This window comes from Myodes glareolus, chromosome 2 (assembly GCF_982192425.1).
Source record: "Myodes glareolus chromosome 2, mMyoGla1.1, whole genome shotgun sequence".
NCBI lineage: Eukaryota > Metazoa > Chordata > Mammalia > Rodentia > Cricetidae > Myodes > Myodes glareolus.
In genome coordinates this window covers 51,879,605-51,900,356 of record NC_142027.1, presented here as the reverse complement: position 1 = coordinate 51,900,356, position 20,752 = coordinate 51,879,605, and the positions used below count along the sequence as shown (strand labels likewise).

Genomic DNA, 20,752 nt, shown 5'->3' with positions numbered 1-20,752 from the left:
AGAGGGAGTGGGTGGAGTGGGAGGGTGTTGGGAAGAGGGGCGGAAATGGAAACTTTTATAATTTAATAAAATTTACTTTAAAAAAAATACTGACATCATGAGATTTGCAGGCAAATGGGTGGAAGTAGAAAAGAAAATCATCCTGAGTGAAGTAACCCAAACCCAGAAAGACATATATAGTATGTATTATATTCACTTATATGTGGGTATTAGATATTAAATAAAAATGAACCAAACTATAATCCATAGATCTAGCAAGGTTAGTTATAGAAACAAGGATTTCCCTTGGAAGAAGAAATACATTAGATTTTAAGGGTGGAATGGAGGCAGGGTCAATGGGAACAGCAGGATCAGGTGGGGAAGAGGAGGGTATATGGAATTCAGGAAAAGACAACTAGAACTGAGGTGATGTAGGAGATTCTTCTATCTATCTGTTGCTTTCATTGGTTAATAAAGAAACTGCCATGGCCCTTTGATAGACAGAAAATTAGGTAGGCGGAGTAGACAGAACAGAATGCTGGGAGAAAGAAGCAGAGTGAGGCAGAGGCAGAGAGCCACCGCCATGAAGCTGCCAGGTCAGACATGCTGAATCTTTCCCGGTAAGCCACAAGCCCGTGGTGACATACAGATTATTAGAAATGGGTTGAATCAGTATGTGAAAGTTAGCCAATAAGGGGCTGAAGACAATGGGTCAAGTAGTGTTTAAATGAATACATTTTCCATGTAATTATTTCGGGTAAAGCTAGCCGGGTGGGCGGCTGGAAGCAGCCCACCATTCTTTGTTACACTGAGGGTCATTTGAGGGGTGGTATGGAAACCTAATATTGTGGCTGTTTTCAGACAAAATTCATTTCGTTGATTCCCTCCCCACATCCCTCTCTCTCATCCTCCCTTTTGCCCTCCCACCCCAGTAGTCTCCTTTCCACTCTAATGTCACATGTGACCCCTCCACACTCTCAATACTTCCTGTTCCCTTCTCATAGTCTCTTATCTCGACATACTCTCAGTCATGCCCCCTTATTTACATACATATTAGCATAAAAAGCTAGTAGGGTTTTTTTGTCTAAGATACCTCATTTAATATACCACTATCCAGATCCATACTCAAGCACATTTCATTTGTCTTTATAGTAGAATAATATTCCATTGTATATACATGTAGCATTTTTATTACATTTATCTGTTGATTTACATCTAGACCCATTCCATTCTTTGCTATTATGAATAATGCAGCAACAAACATGAATGTGCAGATATCATTTGCTGTGATGTTGTATCCTGTGGGCATATGGTCAGGAGTAGTATAGCTGGGTCATGTGGTAGCTCTGCTTCCATAGGAAGCACACCAGTTTATGCTCTCACCAGCAGTGAAGAAAGGTTCCTCTTTCCCACATTCACCTCAGCATTTGTAATTTGATCCCAGCCATTCTGACATGGATGAGATGGAGCCTCAGTGTGGTTTGGAATTGTATTTCTCTGATAGCTAAAAATAAAAGACAATTCTGCAAAGTAGGACTCTTGAGCCTGCTCCCAGTTCAGTGGTCACTAGCCAGTCAGGAGGGGAGTAGTAGGTAAGTGAGTCAAGATGCCAGCCCCTCTCTTCCCAAAGTCTAGCAGCTCTCCTCTCATTGTTTATACTGAGTCTCAGAGTTCTGATAATGAACACTGGGGGCAGCTTAGTTGTTGCCTGGATGAAAGGACAGAGCTTCCAGGCTTTTAACTCTACCATTTTTCCTGATGTGACTCAACAGATTTGCTCCGAAATGGTTTAGAGCCATTTCTACACCACAGGTCCTGACAACGATCTTCGTTTTCTAGACCCCGAAGTCTGGCTGTCCTCAGAAGCTAAACTCTGCTATTTATTTTGAAGATAGATAAACCACCTACTACATGGAAGATGTATCCATTTTCAAGGTGACAACCTTTTGCCACATATGCCTTTGCCTTCTTTTTGAACATGTCAGGTCCTCTGGTCTCTGTTTTCCTTCACAGCCAATTTGTACCACCTTCCCCCACTGCTCTGGACAGCCCTCTGACCCTTCCTGACAGGCTTCTCTAAAGTGAATGTTCAACACTTGGTTCCCACATGGATTTCCTGTTCAGGCTGATGTTATTACAAATATTTCAACCATAAAATACAAGCATTTCATGTAAGGTAATAATTTCATGAGCAAAAATATCATGTATATACGCGTAAAGCAGATATCGGTTAGCACCTTGTGATGGCTTGAGGTTGTTAGACTCAGCTTAGTTTAGAATATACTGTTCTTTGTTCATCTCTCATCTGAGCCACATGCAAATTGTACAAATGCTGCAGGTTCTCTGTCTTCCTAACCTTTGACAAAAAATAATGTTTAGCCTATTAACGCCTCTAAATGTTTCTGATGATAAGTTAGTGGTTTGTTTCTGAGGGTTGGGCCTATTTTGTTTCTCTCACTCAGAATGAGCACAGCCCTGTTGACTCTCCATTGTCTGATCTCATCGTGTTTTAATAAATAGCATCACAAAGAGAAACAGACACTGTGAACCAAAGTGAGCACCAATAGGATTTGCTGTAGCTTTCCTGAAGATTTGTAACAAAGTGTACAAAACTAAGATAGACAGACAGACAGATAGACAGACAGACAGATAGACAGATGATAGATAGGTAAAAATCAATGGCTCAACATTCAAGAGCACATACTGCTTTCACAAAAAGATCTGAGTTTGATTCCATGCAACCACATCAGGTGGTTTTCTACCATCTGCAGCTCCAATGCTATGGTATCTAACAGGCTCTTGTGGCTTCTGCAGGCACCTGACCACACATGGTGCACATGTACACATGCAAACAAAATACACATAAAATAAAATAATATCTTATCTGTAGTTATGCCTAATAAACAGCCCTCAACTGCTCAGAGATCTAGGAAATGTGATATTTAAATATTTAATTATTATAAACTTTTCATAACAAAAAGAGACAGGTTGGCTCCTAACAGCACTCTATTTCTTCCAAAGAAGACAGAAGACAAATGGGCAAAGAACAACATCCATCTGCAATTCGCTTCAACTGCCAAGCACTGACCACTGGCAAAACTGCCTTTCATCTAAGCTAAAGATCTCCAGACATGTATGGAATTGTTGGAATTGACAGCCTGGCTGCTCAGGTCAAGGTAGGCCTGTCTTCCTACAGATATTTTAGCCTACAGGATCTTCTGAAGCCTGGCAGGCCCTGCGCTAAACAGCAAAAGGCAAATGCGACCTTCAGCGACTATGGAGGACCCTGAGGAGTAGTTCTGGGTGCCAACCAAGTAAGTTCTCTGTCGTTTTTAAATCAGTAACTCAAGTAAAATTTTTTCCTTCTCAAAGATCTCTGATGCAGTTTGAGAACTGAGAGGTTTTGTCAGTTTAAAAGGACAACCTCACCAAATAAATTTTACATCAAATTTCTCTCTCTTGCTGCCTTCCATACTTTCCATTGTGCAAAACTCTGTCACAGTAATTCTGACATAAATATGCTACTGCTTTTACAATGTATATGTCTAAAACTTCTGTTTTCACAAACCCAAAGAATTCTTGTGAGTTTCAGGGAGCCAAATTGAAGGACCAACCTTAAATAGGTCAGATACACTCCCCTAAATTCTCTATTCCTAAAACTTTTTTTCCCTTAATTTAACTCTGTCCTCTGTTCTGTCAATACCTCAAACAGTTATAAGAGACACAAGACATTTCCATGCCACAAACACTGGACAGGAGCAAAGAGACCAACTATGCCAGGATGTGGCCAGCACTCAGCCTTCTCAGGTCCCCCACCAAAAGACGATGGCCACAAATAAGCCAGAAAAAGGCTTGAGAATCCACCACCCTGTGGAGGGCCGCGACCACATTCTCCATTGCTTCAAGGAACAAAGGTAGAGATTGACCTCTGTGACCCCAAGGTGTGGCGGTACACGCCTTTGGTCCCAATGCCTGGGAAGCAGAGACAGGCAGATCTCTGTGAGTTCAAGGTGATGTAGCACACGCCTTTAATCCCAGCGCATGTGCTTGGTAACTCTCTACCTCTGCGTCCCTGCCTACTCCCGAGGCATCATCTGGGATAATGGGCAGTGGAACAATCCAAGAGTGACACGTCAGAAGCGAGGACTGTTTCCTTTATAAGGGCTGGGTTCCCCTCATTCTGGGTCTCCGCCATGTTGGCTGATGCTCGCTCTCCCAAGGGGCATTAAAGCTTTACTGCAGAAGGATCCTAAGTGCCCCGCGCGTCGTTCTTGCTGGCGAGGCCGAGTGCGGGACACCACCCCAATTCCTTCAACCTGTGGTGTCTAATCTCCTGATTTTAAAAAGAGGTGGGAATGTAATACTCTGTCTCTTTAAGAGACAAGCCACACCCACTCCCTTCCTACAGCCCCTCACCATCTTTGCACTCTTTCTGTTCCCTCTCCCCCCCTCCCCTGTCTCCCCTTTTTCATTTCCCCTCCATAACCCACCTAATCACCTAATAAATGTCCAATTTTATTCTGTATGGTGTGTCTCTCTCTGTGCCTCCCACCTGCCGTCTGCCCACACTGTTCTCCATGGACCAGCCAGCCACCACGCGGCTGGGGACCAGCCACTTCCATTTGGGGATCTGCCATGTGGTCTCAACCCCACAGCAAGCTGCTGGGGACCCACAGCAAATCCATTACATCTGTATAGAATCAGTCTGGAGAGCTGGGTCTGAGCTTGACCGCATTGGCTCTCAACTTAATAGGTAAGATTTACACTCGTAAAAAGACAGAAAGAAGAAGAAACTGCTTGCAATTGCAGAACTGACAATAATAGAGAACATCTTAATATATTTTAAATGAGGTTTGGATTAAATATAAGGTATTTTTGTAAGCGACTTAAAAGTACATACCAGTTTAAAACATGAGACATTGTTTTTGTTGTCTGAAATGAGATGCAATGAACAATTATAACATTTAATAGTAAATACGGGTGCATTTAAGTTACAAGTATGAACACACACACATAGAGTGAACAGGAAGTGGAGAAAGTGGATAGTCTTGATAGGCCCTGCCAAAGGCATGCCACTGCACAAAACACGCATATAACAGAGTCAACAAGAGGAATTTACTGAAAGAAACATAAGTAAACCGGGGGACAAGGCAGGGTATACTTCAGTAAAGATGGGAGAACCCTGTGACCTAACATAGTTCAGCAGTAAGGTAACAGAGTTAACACTGGAGAACCAGGCAGGGAATACCTCAGTAAAGATGGTGGAACTTGGTCACCTGACCTGACTCTCAGCCAAGATGGCAACAAAGTCACGTGACCCCAATCAAAATGGCAGCAGTCACATGTTGTATGGAAAAGTCACAATTTTTTGAGATGCAGGGATTTTAAGCTTAATAAGAGAGACCTAGAGTTATGATCCACCCTGTGGATGAGCCGCCATGCCATAAGCCACAGAGGGGAACAAAAGGCTAGAACCGAAAAACTGCACCATGCCACGGCTGGAATTGAAAAAAGCCTGGGGACTGACATGAATAGCTCACTAAAATTGTGACAATCTGTGAAACATCACTAGGCACACTGTGAGGCATCTCTCGACTGTGGTGGGGTGTGAATCAGTGCAAACACTGCAGAGACCTGGGGGCCAGGCGTCACCTAACCCTGCATGGAGTGTTATGGCTGAATCTGGTCAGGGTGATTCAGAAGCCAGAGAGGCCAGAGGCCACTTCAAGCAGCCCTTTATGGCAAGGAAAAAAAAATAAATGGAAAGAAAAAAAAAGAATCTGTTGGATGCACCACACAGAATATACAGGACAAGCATGAGCTGACTGACCCCGAGTCAGTCCGAACACGATGGACTGAGGGTAGGAACCATTTCAGAATTGGGGAGACTTACCAAGGGAAGCCAGTAGTGGGAATAGGAAAAAAAAACTGGTTCAGGATCCCAACTGGAGCAGGAGAGCCTATCCAAGTCACGGCACCAAATGTAATGGATTTGCTGTGGGTCCCCAGCAGCTTGCTGTAGGGTTGAGACCGCATGGCAGATCCCCAAATGAAAGTGGCTGGTCCCCAGCCGCGTGGTGGCTGGCTGGTCCCTGGCGAACAGTGTGGGCAGGCAGCAGGTGAGAGGCACAGAGAGAGACACTCTATACAGATAAGATTGGACATTTATTAGGTGATTAGGTGGGTTATGGAAGGGATGAAAAAGGGGGAGAAGGTGGGGAGAGAGAGAGAGAGAGAGAGAGAGAGAGAGAGAGAGAGAGAGAAGGAGGGGTAGAGAGAGAAAGAGAGGGGAAAGAAAGAGAAAGAAAGGGGAAAGAGGAGAGAGGGGAAAGAGGGAACAGAGAGAGAAGAGAGCAAAGATGGCAAGAGGCTGCAGGAAGTCAGTGGGCGTGGCTTGTCTCTTAAAGAGACAGAGCATTACATTATCTTTAATGATACAAGCTCAATAACACTGTGTCAAGGTGAAAACTGTTGAAGGAGGAACAGACCTGCTTTTTATCCCGGCCGCCTGGCTACCTTAACCCCCGAAATAATCACACAGAAATTGTATTAATTAAATCACTGCCTGGCCCATTAGCTCTAGCCTCTTATTGGCTAACTCACATCTTGATTAACCCATTTCTATTAAATCTGTGTGTCACTATGTGACTGTGGCTTACTGGCAAGATTCTAACCTACGTCCGTCTCAGGCAGAAGATTCATGGTGTCTCTCTGTCTGCCTTCTTCCTCCCTGTTCTCTTTACTCCTCCTACCTAAGTGCTGCCCTGTCAAAAGGCCAAGGCAGTTTCTTTATTCAACCAATGAAAGCAGCACATAGACAGAAGAACCTCCTACACCAGAAAACAGTCAAAGAAATGTACATTGACTTAATTCTTGAATATGGCTCACTATTATTTTGTGTTTAAAGAATTCTTCTATTATCAATGAGTCTGATAATTTATGTTTTTATATACATGAACTGGAGAAGTGGTTCAGCAATCAGAAAATTATACTTCTCTTGTAGAATACATGAGTTCAGTTCCCAGCACCCATGTCAGGCAGCTCACAACATCCCATAACTCCAGCTTCAGAGGATCTAAAGCCCTCTTCTGGCATCCATGGGAAAAAGCACTCATGTGTGTGCACACACACACACACGTGCACACACACACACACACACACACACACACATGCCTATACATAATTAAAATTTTTTTAAATAAATCCTAAGAAAACTTAGAGGACAGTACTTCAGACTCATTAAAATATGTGTTTTATATAGATGTCTCTTTGTATTTAACACAGTTCTTTTGAATTTGTTGAGTATCTTACATATTCTGGTAGAAATATTGCTGCTAAAATTAAGTTCTTTAGAAAGACAGAGGGAAATAGAGCAGTTGTATTTTAGTTTTAAGTTTATGGTAAAATGAAGTGAAAAGTGCAAAGCATTTCTAATACTCTGTCCTCCTCACAAGCATAGCCTCCCCCACCATCAGCATCCTTACTATTCACAGGAAGACAATTGTAAGAAGCAGAGCTGAGAGAATCAGCTCATATATAGCACACAAGCTTTATATCTGTCTGCACAGACAGAAAACATATAATAAAGCCTCAGCCTTTGCTTGGTTGGGTACAGCCTCAACAAAAATACCTCTTGTCAGGGTAGGGGCAAGGTGTTAAGGAAATAGTAAAGAGGACAAACACACCAACAAAAATAAAACATAAGACATAAGATAGTATGGGGAGGGAGTTTCAGTGAATACTGAAATCGCCCATGTTTAATTTTGTATGCACATTTATACCCCCAATAAAAAGGGGGGATTAAGGCAACAAAAGACTTCTTTAACATGATACTAAGGACAACTCGAAAGAGTTCATTGCTTTAACACTTTCAGACATGAAGTCATTAGCATTCTGTTGTTAATCGTATGAAGTCACACTAGATCAAGTATCCCAAAGACAGCCATTCACCAGGTCAAACCTCCTGTTACAAAAGAAGGAGCAAAAAACTTCTTGCATATCCTGACCATCTGTCAGAATGGAGTAGATCTATCTGTATGGGCCATCTTAATGTCAAAAGAACCAAGTAACCACTTCCTGAGTCAGGATGTGTAGCCCTGGTTGTTGTCAACAATTTTGAGTAACCTCAAACTCTCTGACCTTCAGACAAGGTGGAAATAGGCTCACATTTCTGGGCCTCCACATCTGCTTAATGATAAAGCAACAATTTTAAAAATAACACAACTACTTAGCAGGAGCAGCAAATGTCTTAATCAAAGGGCAGTCATGAGACCTTGAGAAGCCTTGAGAAGCTACACAGGAGATAGTAATAAAACTACACCTGTATTTTGATACCCATGTCTCTTTACAGTCGGAGTAAAGGTCCCTGAGGATACAGGTAGGTTGTTCTCATTGTTTCATAATTTAAGGCTCCCAAACATTTTCCACACATGTGTACTAGTAAATCTCTGAATCTTCAAAAGACTTCTGCTTCGCTGTTATGTCTTTTATATTGTGGTTCTGATACTTGGGTTTTTCTCAAGGATCGTGGTAAGAAGAAATATCTGAAAGGTACCATCCATCTGCTCCATCATGATTCAGGAGAGAAAACTGTCATCTTGCCCAGTTAATATGCCACCCACCTCATAAATATACATAAAACTTAACACTCAAAATCTGGAACTTGGAATGCTTCTACACCCATCTTCTTTCTTTGAAGGGCTTGATAGGGTTTGCTAAATTAACTTCTGTGCAATTATTAGTGTCTCTTTTTTGAATTCTTGTATTCAGAGAGGCAATAACCAGGAGACCTCACAACCCCACTAGTGTGGTACATTTGTTGTAGCTGATGCACCTACCCTGATGCTTTATCATTAAAAGTCTCTAACTCATACTGGTGTTTACTCAGGGTTGCAAGTGCTTAAGATATTTTTAGTCTCAAATTCAGAAACGACTTCAGTTTCTTGCTCCAATTTAAAGCAGAAGAACAATAAATGTAATGTTTTTATTTAAAAACAAGCTTTCGGATGAAATTGTTTTATATTTTATGTGTGTGGGTGTGTTGCCTGCATGTATATTTTTGCACCACACTCGTGTGCAATGCCCATGCAGGGCAGAAGATGGTGTTGGATCCCCCATGGAATGGGAGTTACAGACAGTTGTGAGATGTCACATGCTTTCTGGGAATAGAACTCAGGTCCTCTGGAAAAGAAGATAGTGCTCTTAATCACTGAGCTATTTTACCAGGTACAGAGTGAAAGCATTTTTTAATACTTTTTCTTCCATGTAAGATATAAACCTACCTGTATATTCATGGAAAATCATTCATCTAACATTTTATGTGACCAAAAAAATATTGAAACACTTATGTTTATATGTATTGCTTGAAGTTTATGTAAAAAACATGCCTCATTTTCATAAAAATAAAATGTCACTTAAAAAAATAAGAAAATTAAATGCCTAAAGAACCACTAGTAAACATTTCTACACTAAATGTGAGTGATTATTATAACTATACAACAGAGTCTTGTATTTGCTGTAACAGGGTAGTGTATGACAGTTTAAGAGAGTTCTGTGGCACAAATCTAAAATGTCTTCAACAAGCTCAGGTTTTCCATGATTTATTCCTTAATTGGTGATACTATTTGGGGGTTTAAAAACTTTCAGAAGGAAAAGCCTCCATAGGAGAATCATTTCAATAGGAGTAAACCCATGTGCTGGTCCCTTCTCTCCATTCTACTCTGCCATGACCTAAAGATTCTTCACCACACAGTTCCACTACGGTGAATGACAGCATGCTTTCTCTGCCAAGATGGACTGAAATTCTCTGAAACACTGAAGCAAAATGGACCTTTCTTTCCTTCAATTGTTCTGTCCATATTCTGTCACAGTGACACAAAGTAACCGTTATGGGGAAGATTTATTTATGCTTCATTATTTCAGAGAATCAAACACATCAGGGCAGAAGGAAGTGTCTGAGTAGAGTAATTCAGGCCAGGGTCAGGAATTGGAAGAAGGTGAGATGTCAGCACACAACTTCCTTTTCCTGACTCTTTTATTCAGTCAGTGTTCTGGTGCCACCTATAATCAGCCAGGATGGGGCTTTCTTATCAGTTAATCTTCTGGAAACCCTCTCAGAGGTATCTTAGTCTTCCGGGTGATGCTAAATGCAGTCAAAATGAAAATGAAAGTATTTTGAAAAATCAATAAGAAGCAAGAAAGAAAATCAATGAGAACTTTCAAATCACCAAAGAAGAACTCCAAGAACATTTCAGCTTTGTAAGCTAAAGTACAAGAAGTAGAAAATTTAGTTAAGGCTAAAAAGTTGCGATGTATTTATATAAAAACAAAGCCTCCATGAAGTCATCTGAGGGAGCACCCACTCCTAAAGCTCCTCAGTCTGTCTGCTCTACTCAAGTCCACTCCCACTGTGCTTCTTCTGCAGCCCACAAGCAATTCTTATAATTCTATGTCCTTTAATATGTAGTCATCTTCATTTAAAGTATCCTCTTGTTACTATAATCAGAATTAAATCTTTGAATACCTAACAGGCATCTTGAAGTTCTCGCTGGATCCCACACTCACACAATCTCCCATTCACCCTATATCTGTCATTGTGTCTACAAGTCTACAGTTCTACTACAGCAGTCCACAGGAGAAATATCAAAACAGTCATTAAAAATAACAAAGGAGGGTAAAGGCTACCCCCAAATAACAGAAGATTACTATGATATAAGAAGAAGAAACAGAACAAAAGAACTAACTTTTTCGAAATGTAATTATTCACAATGATATATTAACAACAGAATAGAGAAAACGGAGTAGAAATCCATGAGTTTAGCTTAAAATGGGAATAAATTTGTGTGCCTATGGGTATTTCAAAATAAATGCAAAATCAAAAGAAGGTGGGGTTGCCATTCTTTAAAGGAGTAAATTTAATTCCTATCAAAAGGCATCAGTCAACCAATGGAATTCACTGTATTATACATTGCAGTCCAATTCTTCAGTGAATCCATTTTAACTAATAAGACAGAAGAAGACTGATCTGAGACCAATCTCATTGCAACATCTGGAGAAGAGAAGCATGAAAGAGGGAGTGAAGAAGATGGAGAGAAGAATGATAGAATCCAATCTAAGTCGATTTGGATTTTGGAAGAGATAATTTAGTGAGTGAAAAGTTCCAATAACTGGAACAATAAATGTCAGCCTACTTACCAGTGATCAGACTCTTGCTCCAAACAAATGACCAAGAGAACAGGTCTGCCTATTACGTGTGCTCTTTGAAAGTCACATTTTGCAACTCTGCTCAATGATGCAATTTCCTCCTGTGGGCTAGAGCTACCCAGTTAGCTTACCATACACTCCCCACTGTTCACATGTACTTGTGCAGCTCTTCTTTTCTGAGATAGGTGAGACCTCCAGGGATGACAGGCACAAAAACAGAAAAACACTTCTTAGGGTTTTACAAAGTGGGGGAGCTTATAAATACTGACTGGGGACTATTAAAGCCTGAGTTAAGGGGCTTGGAGTATAGAGTAAGACATCTGGATTCAATCTCTGCCACAACTACTTCCTGTGACTTGAACGATACTGTTGATTATTAATATGTTAACTATATAAAGAAGTAATTGAAAAACCTTGCCAATTATCCATGACATGATATTTCTCTTAAGGTACATCCTGTTCTGGAATACCTTGTTTGTCAGTCTAGAGCTATTCCCCCAAATTTTTCTATCCTGCTCTGTGACCCAGAAGGGGATCCATTAGCAGCACTAGCAGAAAACTGACAGTAAATACAGACCAGAAGACAGGAAGAAAGTGAGGTCACAATATTATTCCTGTTGAGCTGACACATTGTATGTCATTGCTGTGAACAACTCTGCTGGACACTGGAGCAGGAGTGGGGAGGGCAGAGACAAGCAGATCCCCAGGGTTGCTGATCAGCCAATCTGGTTGAAACATCAAACTCTTGTTTCATTGAAAGACCCTTCCTCAAATAGAAGGGGTGAAGAACAATTGAAAGATATCTGTAGACAACCTGTATCCACCACATGTGTACACATGGAGAAGCATATCTGCATACATATACATATACCACATACATATACACATACTAACACATCATATGTGTGTTTACCAAAAATAAATGAATTTTTAAAAGGGAAAATATTGCTCCCTCCCTTAGTAGTCATTAGCTGCCTACCCATCCTTACAGAGAACTGGGATCCTATGATCCCCTCACCCTTCCATGACAGTCTGTTGATGGTCCCAGTCTTGTGTAGGTCTCGTCCATGTAACCATGGTTGCTGTGAGTTTGAGAGTTCAATGGCCATATGATGCCTGGAATACAGCATTGATAGCACATCACACCTTTCCCTGGTGCTTAATTTCTTTTTGTCACATATTCTGCATCTTACTATATATTTTTAGTGCATATTTTCACTGAGATATGAGATAGCTGATATTCATTGTACACTGAAGATACTAAACTGCAGGGAATACATCCAGCTTAGGAGCAATAAGAAATGATAGTTACAACCACCCTTAGTTTTCTTTCTGTAAAGTGAAACTAATTGTCTTCTTGAAATATGATAGCTAAGTGATTTAAGGGATGTAGAACACAGAAGATTCTAGCACGTAGTAAGTCCTCTGTAAATATCAGCATCAGGATTTTCAAAGTGCTGTGATGGATGGTATGGAATATAGAAAGTTGGGGGAAAAAAACAAAGGATTCTTCCAAGAATCTTGTGGGGAAGAAATCTGTCCTTCCATCCTGAACCTGAGTTAGAGTATCACTCGTCCAGAGAAGTACTTCACTAGTACACTGGAAAGTTCCAGCAAGCATTACAAGAATACACATATAGTAGTGAGTAACTCGAAGGACTGATCTGGAGGTACAAGTCATTCAGAGGCGAGTGAAGCTCATTTCTATGACTCCTGAAGACCATGGTAGCAGAAGACTTGTCTCTGAAGAGTGTCTCCCATGTCTTTAGCATCATGCTTATCATGAGACAGAGGAGAGCAGGGCCAGTAGCTCCTGACACAAACTGAGAAGTGTTAACTGGACGTAGGAAAGAAGGAATGATTAATAATACCCATGCATCAGTGACATCGGGAGCACTGCTCAGTTTGCCCATTCACAACACATTTTTACACAAAACATTTTAAAAGCATAAAAATGAGAACTGAGGAGACAGCTCCATTTGTAAATGCTTACCATTAAAGTCTGAACACCTGAGTTAAGATTCCCAGCAACCATGCAAAAAAAAAAAAAAATCACAAAGCAAAACAGATGCAGTCTGCTCTGTCAGTACAGGAGAACTAGAGATAACAGAATCTGGGACTTGGAGGCCAGCCTGACTAGTCGAAAGTAAGTGTCAGGTTCATATTCCAAAAATATGATGGAGAAGCACCTGGAGAAGATGCCTGATGTTTGCCTCTGGGTTCTATCTGCATGCACATACGTGTGTACATGAACCCATGACGCGTCCATCTGGCCAGCAAGGAAGACGCAACACCGGCCTCTTCTCACTGTGGTTTTATTCAGGACCTTTGAACAACTTTCTCACCCTCTCGCCCCGGGGCAAAGCCAGCCTACAGCTTAAATAACCTCTGGGTAGTCAACCCCAGCAAGCCACATGGGAAATGCAGATAGGTCCAGAAATGCAGAAGCAAGCCAGATCCTTAGCGTTAGTCATATATGGAGTTGTTCACACCTGAGAGCACTCACCGTCGGGAAGGTGGAAGGCGGAAACCAGTGCCACCTTTAAGGTGTGGCATCACGCAGCTCTCTACAAACCCACACATAAACGCATACACAAACACATGAATACATATACATAAAAATGCAGGAATTAATAAAAATAAATAAAATGTAATATTCTTCATTGATTTACTTGATGTAAATATTTATGATTTAATTGTAAACATCCATATAAGAAAATAGTCAACTAAGTCATAGATCTTTGTTCTAATTGCTAGTTAATTTAATATACACATTGTTTATTTTAGACAAAGAGACAGCACTACCAACCTTTATAAGTAGAGCACAAATGGTCCAGTTTGGATTATCTCAGGTTGGTTGCAGTCTTTTGAGAAGACTGAAGACCTGTTTGACACGAGCTCACACAGAAACCTAGCATGAATTAAGTCTAGGAGAGTGAGTCCATGGGGCTGCATGAGAAGAGCACATGCAGTAACAGGAGAGTGGGGGAGATAAGAAATACACACGTCATTCAATACACAGAACAAATGAAAATCTGGAAGTTGGGAAGTTTGGTAAGCACGAGTTTTGATGGGACAATGTATAAGGATATATGATTGCATTCCCAATAAGTTAGAATATTTTGAATAATGTTTATATTTATAAAGCTGTGAATGAGAAGCATACAACTAATTTTCTCCTAACTGCCGTATTGTATTCTACAACCCAAAATAAAGCTAGGGATGTTCTCATTTTTATCATTGTATCACGAAATCCAAATAAATACATTATTTCTAACATATATTGGCTTTAGAAGACAGGCCAGAATGAGGAGGAAATCCTGGATTTTACTTTGGGCAACTTCAAGAAACAGAGAAATCAGGAAGAGAAGAAACACCATTGAGTTGTTTACTCAATAAGAATAAAACATTACAAAATTATTGATGATATTAGTTACCTGAAAATTAAAATCTACACATCTCAGAAATAGAGAAATACTTTTACAATGAATCTAATAAAAGGCATTTAGGGACGTACAGATACGGAGTATTTAGTACAGCCAATTCTTTCCACTTGATAAGGAGTTAGAAAATACTTCTCTAGCACAATGCATTTCTTAGCTGTAGAGCAATGTCAAATGAGCAGCTAAAATTGTCTTCCCTGTATTAGGTTATTCATTATCTAATATTTTAGGAGTAAATGAAATAACAGTTTCCTCTCAAGGAAGATACAGCTCCTCTGTAATCCCAGCACGCAGAGAGCAGACCAAGGGAGATCATGAATGTAAGGCCAGTCTTGGCTACAAAGATAGATCTTATCTCAGAAGAAGAAAATTAAAACCAGTTTTTTTTAAAAAAGAAGAGATAAAAGGGTAGATGGGCTTGTGGATAGTTCAGCTGGTAAAAGCATTTGCTTTCAAGTCTGAGGACCAGAGTTTTATCCCATATGGTAGAAGGACAAGTTTCCTCTGGCCTCTACATACGTATATGTCACATGCACAAACATAATAAATAAATAAAAGGAAACAAACAAACAAACAAAAGTATAAAAATTAAAGAGGTACTCACCACTTCCTTTCAATTCTATGGACAGTGTCTGCTTGCCAGTGGAATGGGAGACAAAATAGAATACAACAGAAACATTGTTATATTTTTAGTGGTATGTGCTCCTGACAGTAAGGTGACTTCCTGTGTGATTCCTTCCTAGTGGAATGATTCCCATCTGGAGTCCAAAAGATCTGTGCAGCTGGCTTGCCTGCAATTGCCTCACAAACTGTTGTTCTACTCTTCCCTGGAAGCAGGGTAACTTCTAGGATCACTGTGGAGATAAAAGGTAAAAAAGATTTAGTCTTGTCACAAATTACAAAGGCATCTGTTTCTATCTACAATCTGGTGACCTGAAATAGCACAATATGTGACCATGTCACTTACCTAGCACATGGAGGTCATGTTTCTTTTGGAAATTCCCCTTAAGTGTTGCTCTGTCATATGAATAAAGCCTGTCATGATCAAGGGCCACTGCATAGATCAGAAGGTCAAGACTCTGGTCAGGTATGGAGGCCCAGGTGATTCTTCTGTCTGTACAGTTGGTTTTATTGATGTCCTTTGTTTCTACTTTGGAAGATATTCTGCAGGGAGGCTGGCCTATGAGGGTTATTACCCATGCTATTAACACTGCATTTGTCATTGAAATTGCAGGGCAACACAGCATAGCCATTGTACCCATCTGTACAGTGTAGTGCTAACTGGACACACACACAAATAGAAAGAGAAAAGGAAACCTGTGTTAAGTCTGTCCACAACAGCGTATATGAAACTACACAAGAGCATTGCTTGACTTATAAATGATTTCCAGAAATATTCAGTTTTTCTCACATTTCTTGTTTCTCTATGCTCAATCTATTAGAATTAATTATGTGGTTCATTTTCTAAAGTAAAAGTTCAAGGCCTGTGGGCTACATGCATCTTGCACCATAAAACCTCCCACCTCCTGTATACTGACTTAGAGTCTGTGATGGATACAGATTTGCTGAGTGTTGATTACTCAATAAAATTATCTATTATAGTCACCTGTGACCAAAGAGTCAGTGTTGTCACCACTTTAACAGGAGCAGAAGTCACTGTGAAAGCCTTGACTCTGATAAGCATTGTATTAACCATCTCAACTATACCATTTTAGTGGTGCTTGCCCCTTTGGGGTCCTCAGGTCCTCAGGTCCTCACAAGTCACATCAGATAAAGGTCATCTAACTAGATGACCAAGGGTTCTTTAGCACAGACTTGGGAGGGTGCTCATTCCATAATCTTTTTTACTCTAAGACAGCAAAGGTGCAGAGGCCATCGTTCAGGGTCCCTCCTGCCATAACTCTCACATCACCAGATTCTTCCACTCATCCTAAGTCTCTCCAGAAGCCAAAGCATTAGTTATTGTTCCTATGCAAGGTGAACTCTCCATTTCCTCAGTTCTGTCCACAAGATAAGGAAGAACAGTACCTTCTGCCTCCGGTAATGAACCATTCTGTGATGTTTGACTCCCATTCCTACAACTTGACTCTAGAAAATATTTAAATAAGTATGTTTAAATAAGTAAATCAGTATGATATTTTTCTAGTTCAATACATTTGCCTTCAAATTCATGACATCGATTTTTTTTTTAGATAGCTGACTTATAATACTCCATTGTGTAAATGCAACACATTTTCTCATTTTTCAGTGGAGGGATCACCTTGATTGTTTCCAATTTCTGGCTTTTATGAATACAGTAGCATTACAATGGTAGAGAAAATGTCTTTGTGATAGTATGAAGTGTCCTTTGAGTATAAGCCCAAGAATAGTATAGCAGGATCTTGAGATAGATTGATTCTCATCTTTCTGAGGAAACAGCATATTGATTTCCTCAATGGTTGTATAAGTTTGCACTCCTACCTGCAATGAAAAATGTTGCCCTCTTTCCATATCCTGACTTGCGGGGGGCCATCCTGTCCCGCAGGAATGAACGCCACCAAAAACGAGAATTCCTTCTCTGGTCACATCTTTATTTGGAGCATTCCCTTGAGGAAAATTGAGGGAAGGGAAGATAGAGCAGGGACGAGAGAAAGCTTAGAGAGAGGGCGTTGGGCCCCGAGGCAGCTGCTTTTAAACGGCGGAGCAGCCTGAACGCTGTCCCGATTGGTCAATGCCACTCTGCTGGTCTGAGCATGTGCAGGCAAGGGTGCAGGCAGGGTTGCTCAGCCCCACGTGGCTACCTCCAAACTGCAGGACCACCTGTGCCTCCAGGTGGCTCCCAACATCTCCCCCTAATTATTGTCTTTAAGAGCAATAAGGCAAAACTATTTTCCAATCTGGTCCCCACCTAGACGCAGCATGCCAAGGATATCTCTGCTCCCACCCATCTCCAAGGAGGGAGAAAGGCAGAATAGAGTCAGTCAGAAAATTGTTAAGAGATAAGAGGTTGCACAGGGTGTTGCTCAAGTCGATGTTGTGAAACAGCTGCTCTTGGCACTGCCCAGAAGGTCATCTCTGCTGTCTCCGCACGAATCTTCCACAGCAGGACACTCAGCATCCACTGGGTCATCTTTCTTCTTTACTTCTCTCGTCAGTCTTGCTGGCATCCAGATGTATGTCAGCATTCCTAGAAAAACATAAACAAAACTCTCCTCCCAAATTAACATTTAAGAGTATTAAAAACTCTCAGTGTAAAAATTCAGCACAATCAGTACTGGAAGTAGGCTGGTTTTGAACTTAGAGACTTGCAGGTCTCTGCTTCAAGAAGCAAATCTTGTTTGCCTGTACCAGCAAAATTTTGAATTAAAAATTAAGTATAAAGAATGCAAGAGAAATCCTTTCTCTGGGGGGAGCTGTCACTGGTAGTAGTCCCCCTCTTTGTCTAAAAACCAAAGCAGTTGTCACTGGGAATTGAACTCATGACCTTTGGAAGAGCAGGCAATGCTCTTAACCATTGAGCCATCTCTCCAGCTCCCCTATTCAGATGGAAAAACCTCTAGGTAGCATTGTTTATCTCACCAGGTGCCTCAGGCAAAAGGTCCGCCTTTCTTTGTTACCTAGGATACGGTAACCAGGTAAACATGCCTTTATTATGATAATCACGACCAGTTCTTTAAGGGAGAATGGGCGTAGCATCGATCATCTTACTACTTCCTGCTGACAAAGGGGCGATGTTTGGGGGATAAATGTTTTCATCTGACTAATCTTTTGGCGACAAATGTTTTTATCTGACTGAATTTTTGGCGACCTTGGCTGAGGGCGGCAGCAGCGGACAGCGGCGGCTGCCACAGCTCCGCCTCTGAAGCCCAATGTGGCGCGCTCCGCATGGCCCCGCCCCGGGCCGTGCGCGGGCTCGCCGTTTCACCTCAGGCAATGAACTCGCACCACCGGCTGTGAGTCTTTTTCAAGCTCCGGCGAGGGGGGGCATCCGCCCACCCGTGGAGGGCCCGGTCTGTCCGCGCGCGGAGCCCCGTTCTCTGGGAACTCATCTCCGCCCGCCCATGATGCTATGGAAACACAGTTTTTCCGCAGAGCCGATTCAGCTCCTCTCTGCCTTCTATGGCGCCGCTGCTCACCACACAGCTTCCGCCTCAGTCAGGCGAGTCCGCTCAGGTGCTGAAAAAGTCCTCCAAAAACCATAGCCCCGCCAGAAGGCCTCTGATGTCACACGGACTTTAGCCCGCCCGCGACCTGGCTATTCGCAGGCCTCTGCGGACTCCAGCAAATTTCCCGCCAGCAACTGGTTAGCATGGCCACGCCTCCCGAACGAGCTAGCACTGGAGAGTGCAATTTTGCGTCTCCCTCCTGAGTAGCTGGGATTACAGGTGTGCACCACCGTGCCTGGCCCACTTCCGTGTTTCTAATCAGGCATTACCGCTCAAAGGCGGGCCGGCTGCCGCCAGCACTCTCAGCACGATCAAGCAGCTTGTCTTTCTCAGTCAAAAAATTAAAGTTTTTTGTACGTGAGAGCCAGAGACTGAGCTCTCTTAACAAAATTAGGCGAAAATCACCTCCAAAAGCTCTGTGGCTCTTTAAGAACAGGGAAGGCAGTGATCAAGCTCGCCTCCCTACGAGACTGTTGCCTCCAGTCTCTAACAGCGAGTATGCACAGAGGAAGCCGCGGATCTCCCAACCGTAAACCTCGCCCTTTTTGCTGCTGTTTACATTCCTCCTGCACTGAACTTAAGGGATTTTTCTTCCCCGTTGCTTTCTGTACCTTCTTTCAGATACCTTAACTTTGATTTTTTTTTTTTTTTGTATTTTCTTTTCTATTTAGGCCTATCCTTTGAAATTCCTTTTTACATTTCTTTTCCTCCCCTTTCTGGGGATTTCAACCGACGTCACTCACCGCTCCATGTTCTCAGAGTTCTGAAATTCAAGGCTCTCTGTGCTGGTGTCTGATTTCAGCTTTTTCTTCCGGGCTTTCAGGGTCCCCCGGCGTAGTTGTCAGGGTCCCTCAGCGTCCCGGGGTTTCGAGCACCAGTTGCGGGGGGCCATCCTGTCCCGCAGGAATGAACGCCACCAAAAACGAGAATTCCTTCTCTGGTCACATCTTTATTTGGAGCATTCCCTTGAGGAAAATTGAGGGAAGGGAAGATAGAGCAGGGACGAGAGAAAGCTTAGAGAGAGGGCGTTGGGCCCCGAGGCAGCTGCTTTTAAACGGCGGAGCAGCCTGAACGCTGTCCCGATTGGTCAATGCCACTCTGCTGGTCTGAGCATGTGCAGGCAAGGGTGCAGGCAGGGTTGCTCAGCCCCACGTGGCTACCTCCAAACTGCAGGACCACCTGTGCCTCCAGGTGGCTCCCAACACTGACTCCCATGAGCTTTCACATATATTATTGATCTTAGCCACTCAGACATGTGTAAGGTGGAATCTCAGAGTTGTTTTGATTTGCATTTCGCTGATGGCTAAGGATGTTCAACATTTCCTTAAGTGTCTCTGGTACCCTTGAGTATCCTCTGTTGAGAATTCTCTGTGTAGATCTGCACATGAGTCCTCTATCAGATGTGGAGTTCACAAAACTCTTTTCCCGTTCTGTGGACAGCGAGTTGTCCAAATGGTGGTGCCCTTTGCATTACAGAAACTTTTCAGTTTCATGAGGTCCCATTTAATAATTATTAATCTTAGTGTCTGCACTAATGGTGTTCTGTTTAGAACATCACTTGTGCCAATGTGTTCAAGTCTGTTCTCCACTTTAACATCTATCAGGTTCAACGTATCTGGTTTTATGTTAAGATTTTTTATTCATTTGGAGTTGAGTTTGTGCAGGGTGATAGATGTAGATCTGTTTGCATTCTGCATGCAAACATCTAGTTTGACAAACACCATTGACAACTGCTATCTTCTTTCCAGTGTGTATTTCTGGCTTCCTTATCAAAACTCAGGTGTCCATAGATATGTGCATTGTGTCTGAATTTTCAATTTAATTCCATTGATAAACACATCTGTTTTTATGCTAATACCATGTGGTTTTCATTACTATAACTTTGTACTACAACTTGAAATCAGAAATGGTGATAACTCCTGCAGTTCTTTGTAGTAGGTCTTATTTTGTTCAGGATTGTTTTGGCTATCCTAGGTTTTTTGG

The 20,752-nt window shown here is 41.9% G+C and overlaps 1 protein-coding gene and 2 pseudogenes across 4 annotated transcripts in view; all 3 read right to left on the bottom strand.

The window, feature by feature from the left end:
* LOC125392707 (cell surface glycoprotein CD200 receptor 2-like) overlaps nucleotides 1-20,752 on the bottom strand; it is a 211,600-nt gene that overhangs the window by 91,339 nt on the left and 99,509 nt on the right. For 2 of the 4 annotated variants that reach the window (XM_085685572.2, XM_087900351.1), the window contains exon 1: nucleotides 11,173-11,255. The exons of the other annotated variants lie outside the window; for them this stretch is intronic. The gene's annotated coding sequence lies outside the window, so the exon portion shown is untranslated. Of the gene's footprint in view, nucleotides 1-11,172; nucleotides 11,256-20,752 lie in introns of those variants that run through there. 4 annotated transcript variants of the gene reach the window in all.
* On the bottom strand, nucleotides 1,351-16,676 carry LOC125392708 (cell surface glycoprotein CD200 receptor 2-like; annotated as a pseudogene).
* Nucleotides 18,522-18,699, bottom strand: LOC148122966 (Nuclear RNase P; annotated as a pseudogene).